This window comes from Haemaphysalis longicornis, unplaced genomic scaffold (assembly GCF_048455015.1).
Source record: "Haemaphysalis longicornis isolate Haplotype H1 unplaced genomic scaffold, Haemaphysalis longicornis Haplotype H1 scaffold_16, whole genome shotgun sequence".
NCBI lineage: Eukaryota > Metazoa > Arthropoda > Arachnida > Ixodida > Ixodidae > Haemaphysalis > Haemaphysalis longicornis.
In genome coordinates, this window is record NW_027526266.1 from 10,006,826 (window position 1) to 10,021,715 (window position 14,890).

The window sequence follows — 14,890 nt, forward strand, 5'->3', positions numbered from 1 at the left end:
CGAACACGGATATATCGAACACGGCTATATCGAATTATTGTCTATATCGAACTCATAAATTATCCCCTTGAAAATTCTGTGTAAAAGTATAGGAATTCGTACGTTTATATCGAACCGTATTTTTCCCGACATTGCGTATATCGAACGCCGCGCGAGCTGGAAGGTACTCTTTGGCGGTCGCTGCACCCCCGATTGAGGTTGAGGAGAATGTCGAGGAATGCGCGGGCATGGCGAAGACTGGCTCGCGGAACTAATACCCCCTACCGGAACGAATTGCGCTTGCCAGTCGGGCCCCGCTACCGGCCGCCGTAGCGTTAGCGGACGGAGCCCGGTATGCTGAATCTCTCTAGGCACACAAGCCCGAACGCTCGGAAAATGTGACAATGCAAGGTAGGGATGCCCTGACTGCGCGCGTCCTTTTTTTTGTTTTGCGGCTGCGTACATTCCCCGGCTTGCCGAAAAAGGGTTTTTTTTTCTCTCTCTGGGTCGGTCTTCCCCCGATGTCGTCTCGGGAAAGGGAAGATGGAACGAAGTCGCTGGCGGCCTCCTTCTTTTGCATTTTGCTGCTGTTGCTGCTGTTTGGCGAGTTGTCCCGCACCTTTCGGAGATCACTGTTTCTCTTGAAGATGACCATCGCGAGCGCTTTGTTGGAGTCCGTTCAGAGAGCCTTGGAATTGTTATCTTCAAAGTTCTTGTGGTGCGCATGCTGTTCTTCTTTTGCGTGCGTGTTGCGCATGGTGTGCGAAGGCGCAGCATACTGCTGGAATTTTGTAGTTGTGCAGCCTCGAGAAGATCGAGACCAGCTTCTTTAATTTAATTTCCAGGACCAAGAAGCAGGCCAAGGTCAGCGAATTTTTTTTCACGGAAATAAAGCGTCCTGTTGCGTCGTGAGTGCAGAATTAGTTGTCATTCTTGAATGCGACGATCGGTAAGTGCTCGTCCGCCATAGGTGAGGTCTCAGAGCCCATATGTTTTATATCGAATTTTTTATATATCGAACTATTTCGCGATCCCCTTGGAGTTCGATATGTCCGTGTTCGACTGTATTTCTGTACGCATTGTGTCTCTTATAGTTTTCTTCTGAACCGTCATCTTGTTCTATTGTGTTATTCTTAGGTTTTTTTTTGCTTCTTTTTTTGTGCGCCAGCATCAAGACCTCTCGGTTGTTCCTGGGCACGTGAAATAAATGATTGATTCATTGATTGAATATTAATATTACAAATATTATTATTATTAGCCGACACGTGACGCATCTCGGCAGCCACCCGCTATGTTCGTATCTAGGCTGTCACCGGAGACTACTAGTGAAGCCTTGTCCTCCCACCTTACCAGTTTCAACGCCCCTCCTGTGACCTGCAAACGTCTAAAAACAAGGTTCACCAACTATGCGTCGTTTCATGTCGTGTTCTCCGATGAGTACTTCGAACGCTTGCAAGACCCATCGTTGTGGCCGAACGGGTGCCTCTTTAAACGATTTCTAGGCCCTCTTCATGAATCCATGCTTCACACGTCTGAAACATTTAATAATAATCCACCCGGATGCGCCTGAACATTCTCTATCAAAACGTTCGTGGCCTACGGACAAGAATACTGAGTTTTTTTATTCTGTATCTTTATCCGATTTTCATATTATTATTCTTACAGAAACCTGGCTTGAACCAGATATTGCCTCTGGGGACTATTTTACCGAAAATTTGAATGTTTACCGCAGTGACCGGGGCTGTACAAAAGGTAAAAGTTTTGGTGGGGGTGTTCTCATAGCTGTGGATTGTTCTATTACTTCCTTGAGGCGCAGTGATATCGAAACTGTGGATGAATCTGTCTGGGTTGAATTATGCTGCCCAGGTAAGCGGAATATATTACTTCCTACATTTTACTTTTCTCCAAATCTTCATCCACAAGTGTATGAGTCAGGCATTTCGGCCATCGAAAACGTCGTCACCTCAAATCCCCGTCATGACTTCTGTATCGCTGGCGATTTTAACGCACCTGGTATCGACTGGTTGGATGGTACCGTCCAGCATCAATACCACTATGCCATACGGAAAGGCACCTGCCTTCTCGACTTCATTTCTTTTACTGACCTCCAGCAAAAAAATGGTGTAAAAAACTGCAACGGAAACACGCTTGACCTTTGCTTTTCCAATCTTCATTCTCTCAGTGTTTCCAAGTACGACTTTCATCTTGTGTGTCCTGACAAGTATCATCCCCCCTTGCATCTTTCTTTACCGTGTTCCCCTCAGTTCATTCGCTCCTGTCCATCTGCCCGTCCTGCCTTTAACTTTTCCGCTGGGGACTACGTAGGTTTTTATAATTATCTGTCGGAGTTTGACTGGTCATAGGTTTTGAACGCTGGAAAAGCTGACGAGCAAGTCGAGCAATTTTCTTCTATATGCAAGAAGGTATGCGCAGATTCTTCCCGCGTAAGCGGCTCAGGAACTCTGAATTCCCCGCTTGGTTTTCAGGTGAGCTCCGTGTGGCCTTGAAACATAAGAAGCGTGCCCATGGGAAGGCACGGCGGACAAATAGTGAGTCATGGCAACAGCAATTTGTCTAATACAGGTCTTTGTGCAAAGTGCTCTATAAGCGGGATCGGTTACTGTACATCTCTGCTGTTGAAAATGGTGCTACGCGGAGTTCCAGATGCTTCTGGCAGTACGTCCGTTCCGGCACGAAGAGCCGGGAACACATCAGCCTTCTCGATGAAAAGGGAAATGATATCGCTTCTGTTGCCGATGCATTTGCTGATCACTTCAGTTCAGTATTTGGACCCAATACCCTCTCCCGCGCCCGCGAACTGTCTTCTTCGAATTTCTGTATAACCCTTATATCCGAAGAAGACGTTCTCAAGGCACTCAAACAGCTAAAACCATCTCTTTCCTCTGGTCTGGATGGAATTTCCTCCGCACTACTAAAAGCTTACGGGATCATACTAGCTGGGATTCTCGCTTTTATATTTAACAACTGTATAAAATCATCTACCTTTCCGCGCCTTTGAAAAGTCGCGCGTATTGTTCCTGTGTTTAAGTCTGGTGTGAAAACAAAGGTAGAAAACTACAGGCCAATTTCTATCCTCTGCTGGGCAAGCAAACTGTTCGAATCAATTTTGCACGTAATTTTGTCGAGTAGTGTCAAAAACATCATTCTTCCAGAACAACACGGTTTTTTATCTGGCCGTTCAACTACTACTAACCTTGTGTCTTTTATGTCCTTTGCCTCGGAAGCTGTGCATGGGCGGGGTCAGCTCGATACCGTGTACTGTGACCTCAGCAAAGCGTTTGACGTAGTTGACCGTTCTTTGCTTCTGCATAAAATGTCTACTTATAACATTCCCGTTTGCTTCGTGAAGTTACTCAGCAGCTATCTTAATAATAGGTCATGTTTTGTCTCTGTTAATGACAAAAAATCTGCTGCCTACTATGCTTCCAGTGGTGTGCCTCAGGGATCTGTTCTGGGGCCTCTTTTGTTTTCTTTGTTTGTTAATGACGTCTCAGCCTCTATAAATCACTCTTGTTTTCTGTTATACGCCGATGACATCAAAATATTTAATGAAGTTACTAGCGCTGAAGATTGCATACTTCAATCTGATGTGGATGCTTTTAGCAACTGATGCTCCGCGAACAAACTTGCTCTTACTGGCACCAAAACGAAGGTTATGTCCTACACTCGTAAAACAAACCCCATACTTTATCCGTACGTTGTGAAACGTGTGCCACTAACGAGTGTGTGTAAAATATCTGACCTTGTAGTGGTATTTGACAGTGCACTAAACTTTTCTGCTCATGTGAATTCTATTTCTAAGTGCGCCCTTCGCCGCTTGGGGTTTGTCTGTCGAATATCAAGAGAATTCAGCAACCCTGTCTCACTACTAAAGCTTTATTTGTCTGTTGTCCGCCCTATTTTAGAATATGCCTCAGTTGTTTGGAACGGCACGTGCCAGTCGAACAGTAATATACTTGACAAAGTGCAAAATAAGTTCATATCTATCCACAAACATCGTTTCTCCCGCCACAGAGGCAATGGTTCAGACTTTTTTACTTCTAATCCTCTCCAAAGTTTGAAGTGCAGACGAACCAATGCTGACCTATTTTTTTTTATTTAAACTTGTACACGGGATTATTTCTTGTTCGGAGTTGCTTGCAAATGTAAATCTTAGAGTACCGTCGAAACTTACCCGTAAGTCTCCTATACTTCGTACCCGTAAGACATGCAATAGACACTGCACATTGTACCGCCTTCAAGAAACATACAATCTCTACTCCCATAATATTGACCTGTTTCATACACCCCTTCGGTCTTACATGTGCGACCTTCTGACTTCTGTCGCTCCCGGACTTGGTTCCGACCAGTTTTAATTCTATTTTCATTGCCCTATTTTCGTTTATGTTGCTCGCCTTTGTTACTGTTCCTACTCATATATATCTATATCTTCCAGTTTGTATTGTCAAACTTTTATGACACTGTGTTTTATCGTTTCGCGATTGTTCAAACTTTAGTGTGCCGAAATCATTGATTTTGTTAAATGACCTTCATTCTTCATTATAGTTTTTTTTCTTCGCTTGTATTTTCTTGTTCTTCTCACGTGTGGATGTATTTGTGTCGTCGTCTGTCTTTTTCTTAGGTGCGCCAGCACAAAGGCTACTGCTGTACCTGGGCACTATAATAAAGAGATTGATTGATTGATTGATTATTAAATTTTATTATATTATTATTATTATTATTATTATTAGGCTGAAAGTTCAGCTGTCGGAAGCGCTTCGGCGATTTGCTCCTAATGACAGTTTGATGAGCAGGAGATAGAGATGATGACATCTCCTGAAAGTGGGGAACGCAAGAAATTTGGCGCGCTGCCTCTTCGCGCACACAATATTGTATTCGTACCAAAAAGGAAGGTTTTCCGAAGGTAGAGAAAGGCCCGACACGATATTCACTTGTCCCAAAGATTGACGGGCCATGACCCGGTGTGTGCGCAGTTCGTCGTATTTCTGGCACAGACTTACAACTTGACTCACCGTGGTCGGATCTTTCGCAATGAGCATCTGAAAAGCACCATCGTCGATGCCTTCAAAGATGTGCCGGATATTTTCAGCGTCAGTCATTGCGGGGTTGACCCGCGTGCACAAGTGCATGACGTCTTCGATGTAGCTAATGAAATTTTCTCCTAGCTGCTGCGCCGTCCACGAAGGGGCTGTTCGGCGAGAATGTTAGGCATGGCAGGGCGATCAAAACCCTCTAAAAAGCACGTTTTGAGGTCCGTCCAGGAATGAATACCTGTCTTGTTGTTGTAGCACAGCGCTGCGGCCTGCTTGATGGATAAACTCACGTTGTTGAGTTTCATCGGGTCATCCCATCTGTTGTAGTTGCTGACGTCTTCGTATGACGAAAGCCTTTCGTCAGCGCCATAGTCCCCAGTACCGCGGAACTTGGCAGGATCCCGATGACGGAGCGCACCAGAGCATATCACATGCGAGGGTGTCGGGTATGGTTGAGTGGCGTTGTCGTTAGCGGCATGCTTGGTGTTGGAAGCCGCCGATTGTGAAGTTCCCGGCTCATGCCAACTGTGCTGGAACTCGCAAACTCCACCAAAATGTAATGTGGGCTAGTTAGAGAGCCAAGGAACTGAGAAAATCAAGCAACTGAGGCTGAAGAAGCTCGAGCAGGCGAAGAAGTGGGGGAAGCCAGAACTGAACTCGATCGCGCTGGGCATGCTCCGCGCTTGATGCGTTGGGTTGTCCTAAGGGATCGTCCTGGTTCAGCTTGCATTTCGCCCTGAGCTGGAATCCCGTGCTCTGGTCCTGCCTTCTTCGTTACACACGGTTTTTTCAAGTGCGAATGCACTTTATAAGCGACCCCAAACCATCCACCGCCGGCAACGGCGGCGGCGGCGGCGGCGTCCGCAGTGCTCCTCTATATTTAAAAAAGAAACAGCATCCGGCGCCAGGTTTCGATCCGAGGACTTTGCGGGCCGCAGCCCGACGCTCTACCAAATAAGCCACGGACGCGACGCTGATATCGGTGTCAGTAACACGCCTTATATCTTTAACGCAATCAAACTACGTCGTCAGCGGCGTGCGTTGGCGACTCAGCGGCGTTATAGCGGCTTGATAACTGCGTGGTGTACACGTGATACTACAAACCCGATGGAAGAGATGGAAGAGAAGGCGGCGAGGCGGTGGGCTGAGGGGGCCGAGCGCAAGCGCCGGAAGCGGGCCGACAACCGTGCATTCACACTTTCACATTCTCCCCCTCGGGGAAATGCGGGGAAATTTTTTTCTTCTAAAGGCGTGATGGCTATACCCACGATGTTACGTACCGGTCACGCAGTTCAAATATTTTTCACATGAGAACTTCCCACGACTCTTGAACGCGATAACTTTCGGAATGTGGTTCCAAGACGTCATAATACCGGTCAATAGAGAGTGAAATCAAAGCATTGTGAGCTTCCTTAATCTTACAATAGCGTCAATTACCGGTGCCTGGCAATCACTCGTACTCAAGTCACATCTCACACAAAAATGCTTTGTGATTACACTACCCGCGACAAGCAATTACGGTCAGAAAGTGTTGTTGGAGGCTCAAAAATGTACACAAAAAAATTGAAAGTAATGTTCAATCAGCAGGCCAAGGACCATGGAATTAAGATAAGTAACGAAGACTTGGATACAGGAAGTGACTACTTCTACCTTTGGTAATTTCTAGCTACTGAACCAAATGATGAGAAGCCAAATATCCACGAATCAGCCTGGAGAGGTCTTTTTTTGGTATTAATTTTAATATGCATACTTGAAAGCTTCCGGTTTCACACAAAAGCTGGCCTTCAACCAATGCGCTCTTCCAGTAATGTTTTGCGGGGCATAAACTTGGGGTTTCACCAACAGGCTTCAAAGAAAACCTACATCGGCCGAAATGGCTATGGAAAGGAGAATTTTAGGGGTTACGCTGAAGGATAGGACCCCCGCCAAGTTGATTAGGCAACAGACTAAGAGGGAAGACATTATAGATAAAATTAGGCAAAGAAAATGGGCATGGGCGGGTCATGTAAGTCTTATGAGCGACAGCAGATGGACCATCCGAATAAGAGAATGGATGTCAGTACACCCTAAGGCCGATAGGGGTCAGCCGAGGATTTGATGAAGAGATGAAGTACAAAAATATGGGGCAACCGGTGGACCCAGCTGGCACTCGATAGACGTGGGTGGTGATCTTTGAGAGACGCTCTGTTCGTTTACTGGACAGAGCCGGGCTGCTGATGATGATGGTAGCATTGTGTGTGTGCGTGTCTGTGTGTGTGTGTGTGCGTGTGTGGGGGAGGCGGGATGCTGCGTGCATGCATGCGTGTGTTCGTGCGTGCGTGTGTGGGGGTGGTGAGTAAACACAGGGGCACTTGAAAATTGTTTATTATATGAAGTTTACAAATGTTTGAGGACAAGGACTTCTTTCACACTATTGTACAGGCTGTGTTTACAGAGTTATTTGTACTTGAAATCGCAAGGGAGAGTGCAGGGCATGCCATGTGAGCGTGCTCATACAATTGGGTCATGGTTGGAGGGGAGGGAAAAATGAGAGCACGGGAATGAAAAAACCTGTGTAAAAAAACCTGCGTAACACTTGAGGTATCGTTACACTTATACAGGTCATACATAGCTGTAACAAGCACGAGCAGAAACACAGAAAAACACGAAGACAAAAACTCACAGTTGCCTGAAAAAGGTAAGACCAAGTTGAAACGTAAGGCGGCAATTTGGTGTAAAAAATTATACTAAATAAGACGTCAGTGCACGCATATGGCACACACGTGGCCATACCCAGCATTTGAAACAGAATCTTGATCCCGTGAGTAAACTATGTGGGAATATTATGCGTTGTGTAGGTGAAGGAAAGGGCGGTGCACAAAAGGTAGTCAGAGAGAAATTTTTGAGCGGAAATAGCTGTACATTCATTAGCAAATGGTACCAGAAAATGGAATGGTCAAGCAACTGTAAAAGCTGCTAAGTTCTACGGTCAAGCATACAGGGGCCACACAGGTAATAAGAAACAGACGACAATAGAAGACCGATGAACGATCGTACATCACGCACACTTAGACGTACACCTCTTGTCGGCAGATTGCAGACTAACGGAAGCCCGAGGAGGGCAGCAATGATTATTACAAAAAGAACGACTAAGGAGGAAGAGGGTTAAAGCCATCACATACGCTGCCGTGATCAAATAGATTACAACATGAAAATTCTAAAACAAACAATAATGTCACCATTTTCTATCTAGAAAAACAGGAAGTCAAGACTGACTGTTCAAATTTTAAAGGATGGATTTGTTTATTTAGGCAAAGTACAAGTACATAGCACAAAATAGTGCAATTGTGAACATTCAGTCGAGATGAACAGTGTAAAAGGCGTTTGAGCCCAATGCATCGAAGCCCGCTGATCGAGCCCGCTCTAGCCGCCCGACAAGGCCCCGTCCCTGATGCAGCACAACGGCAGCAGCACAAGCAAAGCACACTTAACCACGGGTGAATCAAATTGTCTTTCTCCCGCAGTCAACACGTTGGTTGGTTCTATATAACAATGGCAAAGGAGAAAATGCGGTATAATGATAAGAGTTATATACTACGCAAAATGTGGAGACCGCGAGTTGTGCAGAAAGAGTTATCCGCACAAAATACTGACCTGAACAATACCAAGGGAAATAGATTTCTTTTGCACTGATGGCGTGTACGCAGCATTATTTAAGCAGTATACAGGCTATAAGAATCTATAAAACTTTGTCATGACGGCACAGAATACTGTAAATAAACCGGTCACGCGCGAAATTCATCTCTGTGCAAAAAATTGAGTTAGATTTTTCTAAATAAATGTAACGAAGGAGTACTTCGAAGAGCGTGCATGATTCTAAGGCAGTTGTTTGAAAAGTGGGGGATTTTAAAGCTTAGTATTTGGTTGGCGCAAGATGTGCGGACATGGTTTGAGAAAAATCGTACAAGTCAGATCTAAACGACGTTTTTCTCTTTTGAAGTTATCTAGATACCCGATCTGGCTTCCCGTCACGAAATATCTTGATTGATAATGGTTCGTAATATATGTCCTCTATTTTGTATACATTATTGTTACGAAATACAGAAGGTTATGGGCGTCCAACTTCTAGATTTCTATGAATCTGACACACTGTATATGCCGTGTGCAAATTTTGTAGTGTGAAAAATAAAATAAAAACATTCGTCTGATCAGCGTGTAAAAATATATTTCGTATTTCAATATAAAGAACAGTGTCAATAATGTCAACAAGGAAAAAAAAGGGGCCTAAAATTGAACGCTGTGGTACATCGTTCCTTATGATTTCCAGAGAAGATTTAAAGTCGTTAATCATTACAAACTGACGACGATTTCGGAGGGAACTTTTTATAAGATCCAGCGCAGTACCACGAATTGCATACAATTTAAGATTGTTTAAAAAAATATCGTGCTTAAGAGACTCATTGTAAAATCTTAAAATATATCAATGGTATATGGCCGATTTTCAATGCTTCTAGTCAATTTTTCTTTAATGTCTAAAAACATTTTCCACTAATTTACCTTACTTGAAACCATATTGTTTTATTTGCTGTTACTTTTTTCGCTAAGAAACTAACCCTACGATTGATGGCCTGTTCCACAGTCTTCGACAATTCTGGAAGTGCTGAAAAAGGGCGGTTGTTTCCCAGTACATGTTTCGGTCCACCGTTATGAACGGTACAAACTCGGGCGGCCTTCATCTTTTCAGGAAAAATTCCCAAAGATGAGATACCGTTGCAAATGTGAACGAGGGCAATACTTACTATATCTGCGGTTTCTTTCACCGGACGAAAATTGGTGTCATTGAAGCCTCGTGCACATGTATTTCTAAACGGTTTCATTACACATTCGACTTCATACTGCGAGGTCGTAGCTAGAAAAATGGAAACGGACCGAATATGAATTGCCGACAGTGAATATTTAGTCCGGTACGGTGTCTTCGTTACGAGTTGAGAGCGATTTTAGGGGAGCCCATGTTTGACGAGACCTATCGTAGGCAGCCGAAAACTTATTCGTGTAAAACGTTGCTCGGGCTCTGTTCACTTTGGTTGTTAAAATATTTCTTATTTTTTGTACTTTAATAGCTTACCAATGTCCATAGTTTTTATAAAGGCACAAAAAAGCGGTCCGTGAATTTTATTGTCTTAAGGTATTTCCTTGTCATCCAGAATTTTCTGGTTTTTCGACTTATTTTTTTCTCAATGACCGCAAACGCTGAATTTGTAAACATCCGCTTTTTGAAATTCCTCCAAGAAGAAAACACAAGCTTTATCAGGGTTTTCAGTACTTAAGACGTTATCCCAAATTACACCGGAAAACGTCTGACGGAATGCAGCACAGATTTATTACTTCCCTTAATAAATCTGAGAAAAATATTTTCTCTACCAGACTGGTGTACAAAAGTTACATATATAAAACAACAAATCAACATGTGATCACTAATTCCTGCACATAAAACACCAGCGCCTAAATACCCTCCCAAACAGCGCGTGATGCAGAGATGAATTGATGAAGCGGTCTTACTGGCGACAAATGTCACCGTATCGATAACTTTAGAAAGACCTACCTAATATATCAATTCCGAAAATCTAGTGGTGATGGTCTAGCTTGCATTAAATTAATGTCAAAATCGGCATTGAATACTCACGCAATCTTTCAGAGAAAAATTAATAACAGTGGTCAACAAACGTGAAGGCGGGCAGTAAATAATTGCAACAAAACATTGGATGGCGCCTGCTTCACACTCAAAGTCGTCAGCGATGCGAGGCGCTAGGGCACCTCCCCCCCTTTTACTAGGGCAAACAGCGCCGGACAGTTATAACGCCGAAAGCAAAAAATCACTTTAATCGCTAAACCAAATTTCAGTGAACAATTATGCATCAACATTGTGCTTCTGCTCTTGCATATAAAAGGAAATTTTCACCGACTTATTTCGCAAGCTTCGCTCATTCAGATGAAAAAATGTGACATTGCACCTTCTTGGTACCTATTTCCCGTAAGCATACGGTGAAAAGAAACGGCAACGTGATTCCTGCATGGCGCTTGAGTCATGAAGGAGGCTTTGTCGGTTTTTTCACGGTGAAGCAGAATAACGTTACCAACCTAGGGTTCTATCAAGACCGTCGTCGTCAACAAAAAGACTCCCGCGAACTTAAAAAATTACTTGCTCCGCTAGGAATTAAACGTGGACTGGAATAAAATAACGGAGGTACAGCCCGTCATAACGGAGGGACACGCCCACACGATGACACCGGGAGGCAGACGGTACACTTAAAAAACACACGGGAAAGTGTACCACCTTCGCTCATTCAAACCACTCGTTTGAAGTGTGAACTGCATATTTTATTATTGCACGTGATTTGGATTAGTGGCGAACGAAACAACGTCTGCGGAGGGTGAAGGCAGCAAGGACGCTCCGTGGGTGCCGAGGCATGAAACAAGAGTGAAGGGGAGCAGTGAAAGAAATGACGCAACATCCGCGCGTACCGCCCTCTTCTTCTTTTCGGTTATTCCTCTGTCTGCCCCGTCTTTCACGCTGTGACTAAGTATGAACTCATCCACACCGTTCGCCAGAAGCTACTCTACGTTTTCTTTTCCGGGCTGCGGTAGCGTTGGGTCGCCTCTGGTTTCACTTCTAGCGCGACGTGTGTGAATTCAAGTGGCGTGGCATGAGTAATTGTTGTGGGTGTCGTTTACTGCTTAGCATTTCAACTACCTTCACAGAGTAGATTGAAGCAAATTTTGTTTTATGCCGGCGTTCAGACCATCTTTTCTACCGAGATGGCAAGTTGGGACAGTTGGTACGAGTTGTTACATAGGTCAAACCGGTCGTTGCGTAAAAATGGCAGCATCTCCACTTCGTGGATAATGGCGAGGTTGCCGAGTACGGGTACACGAAATGACATCGAAGTTGCTCCCCGAGTGACATCCGATTTGCGCCTCGTCCGTCATTTTATTTGAGTCGTGAGTTGCACCCCACATGAGTTAGACCTTTGCACACACACTGGCGCCAAAAGAACGAGAACCTCTTTCTGGTAAACTTCGTGTGTCACTTCAATCAACTGTGCGCAAGCAAGGCAGTAGAAGTGCTTACACGTGGTCTACAAATGCTTGTTGGTAGCTCGTACAGTTTGTTTTCACATATTTCGTTGAGGTTCATGAATACGCCAAGTTATACGAACTCAAACAACGGCGAAGAACCAATGAAGTTTGTTCACGTGTAAGGAATTTGGTGGCTCTCCATCCCGAGCTGCTGTACACCTATTTTAGAAAATTTGATAAGCTCAAGCTTCACTTTACAATGTCGAAGTATCGTTGCTATAATGCTGAGATCTTGTCTGAAATGTACAGGGCTCCTGGAAACAAGTTGTACTTGGTGTTTCTGAGCCCAGTGGTGAAGGAGATCTCGAAGGTTGAAAAGTTGTTTCAGCCTAAACTGGATATCAAAAGAAACTGCTTGATTTCCTTCGAAATGTTTTTTTGATCCCTGATTTCCAGAGTACTCACCCCTTGCACATACTAGCTGCCGGAAAGCGGTTTCTGGAAATCAACCTGGACGCCAATGCAACCCACGTACTACTTTGTGCTGCGTAATTTGGGATGCTTTTTCTACAAGGAAGTCGCAACATCCAAAACCATGCGCTGAGCAGGAAAGAGCGATTGAGCTCAGATGCAGGGGTTTCAATTTTGAGGCTGCAAGGCATGTGCAGCTTAGGTTTTATCATAACAGCTTCCAAACTCGAAAAGCAAAAATGCCCGTGTATACGAGATTTAGGCACACGTTAAAGATCCCCAGGTGGCCAAAATAATTCCGGAGCCCTCCACTACGGCGCGCCTCATCGCCTGCGTTGCGTCAGCGGGTTAAAATCTACAATCAATCAATCAATCAGCTTCCGAACTTTATGAATCATTTTCGCCTGAAAGCATACTGAGTCAAGCGAACCCGTCGCATCAGGAGTTACTCCTCCTCAAACTGGTAACGGAAGATATAGTTTTCTGGGCACGCAATATAGGCACCATTGCTTCTTTCCCCAGAAAAAATGGGACCAAAAATAACATCGCTTTGTTTTGGCTAGATGTCCTGCATTTCACTGATGCGAGCGGTGAAAGCTGCTTCAAGGAATTACCACAGTGTGCTCTGTCGTGGTTGGCTATGCCCCTGAGCAAGGCCGATTTCGAGTGTGTTTTCTCGCCCATGAACTTGGTGAGATCACGCCTCTGAAAGAGGATTGGAAATAAAATTCGGAGACCCACCCTGCACGTTTACTATGGCCTTTAGGTTGTAGGGGTCTGCTGCCAAGACTTCCAATCGACTGCGGACATGAACTCTTGAATGCAAAAAATATGTACAGTTCCGCGGAACTTGTTGCAAAAATTTTCCCGATCTGTCAAATGCCAGTGATGGTCACTGTGTGTACTGTGAGAAAAATACCGTTCAATCATCCAATCGTTAATTATCATATTGCAAAATAAATAAAAAGAATGTTGTTTGCTCACCTTCCATTTGAATTGGTAGTATTTTTCGATACTCATATGCAATTTCCACAATTAGTGTATTTCTTGAAATTGCGCCTATTTTCAGCTGATTCAGAACAGCGCTTACGCTTTTTGAAGCTTCTTTTGGGTGACTATTTGCTTTTTTGCTCGGCGGCATCTCGCAAATTTTCCGGCCGGGCATGTATTTCTCCACTTACTTTCTTTCAAAAATATGCACCTGCTTGAAGAATAATAATTCATTTACCACGTTCTACCTTTTCCTGTCCTTGGCTATCTTCACTGCCTACTTTTATTCTGTATTGTTTCAGCGAGTCCCTCATTTCCTATTATCATTCGCGACATGTGCAGCGAGGGTACCGATTCTGGCAATCTTAGTGCATTGGTAGCTTAAGAGGGTTCAACTATGGAAGACCGCTCATAACAAAGAAGGCCGCCTTCATCCAGAATTGTCGGAGGGGCAGTGCCATCCTGCCGCAGGCGCAGCAAATAGTAACGTTGACGTGAGAACCCAATAAAGTTGGAGGGAGCAAAGCCACGGCGGTAGCGTAGTGGTCTTCTTTCCCGAGCGCATTCTTAAGGCACACATTCCTAATTTGCGCCTGCTAAAATTCACCAGCGATCACGATGTTTCGCTTACTGGCCGAAAGAGCAAGATTGAGTGGAACTGTGGAAGGCAGTCTCTTGGGGACTAAGCATTAACTCAAAAAAAGAAACGTATCCAGGGAGGCATGTATCACTAGCAGTTCAGACTCCGGAGAGAGGCACTGGAAGAACAGTTTGGCTTTGTGGCAAAATGTGGATGATAATAGAACGAATTCCACCACCCCGGGGCGCACATTATAACCAAACCATACCAATATCAAGAAGAGTAAATAAATAACTTAGCCTTAGAAAGACAAAATTGTTGGATGAGAATATTACAACTATATGGAATGTTAGAATTTCGAGATGGGTGAGCCCCGCAATTACTGAACGACCATTCCACTGAAGAACTCGCAGGGTCTTTGAGGGCAGTGAATAAATGCCATGGCGGCCCTCAAACGTTTTCTTTATGTCAATTTTTTTTCTAACATATTTAGCTTTTTTGGATTTCTATTCCGTGGCAGAAGTGGCTTGTTGCAAAATCGTTGAAGATGCTTGTTTGCTTTTAGAGCGCTTTGCCGACGCAGCGAAAATCTCTAGTTGTGTTTCAAACTCACCATCTGGACCAATAACTGGGGAGGAAGGCTGATTCTAGGAAACCACCCGATCCGAAGGAACTGAAACCTGGAGTGTTGAGGCTGTCATCGGAGCTGGGTTTAGAACCTCGTTGGAAGTAGCCGTCTGGTGTAAGCTCATAGTTGCAG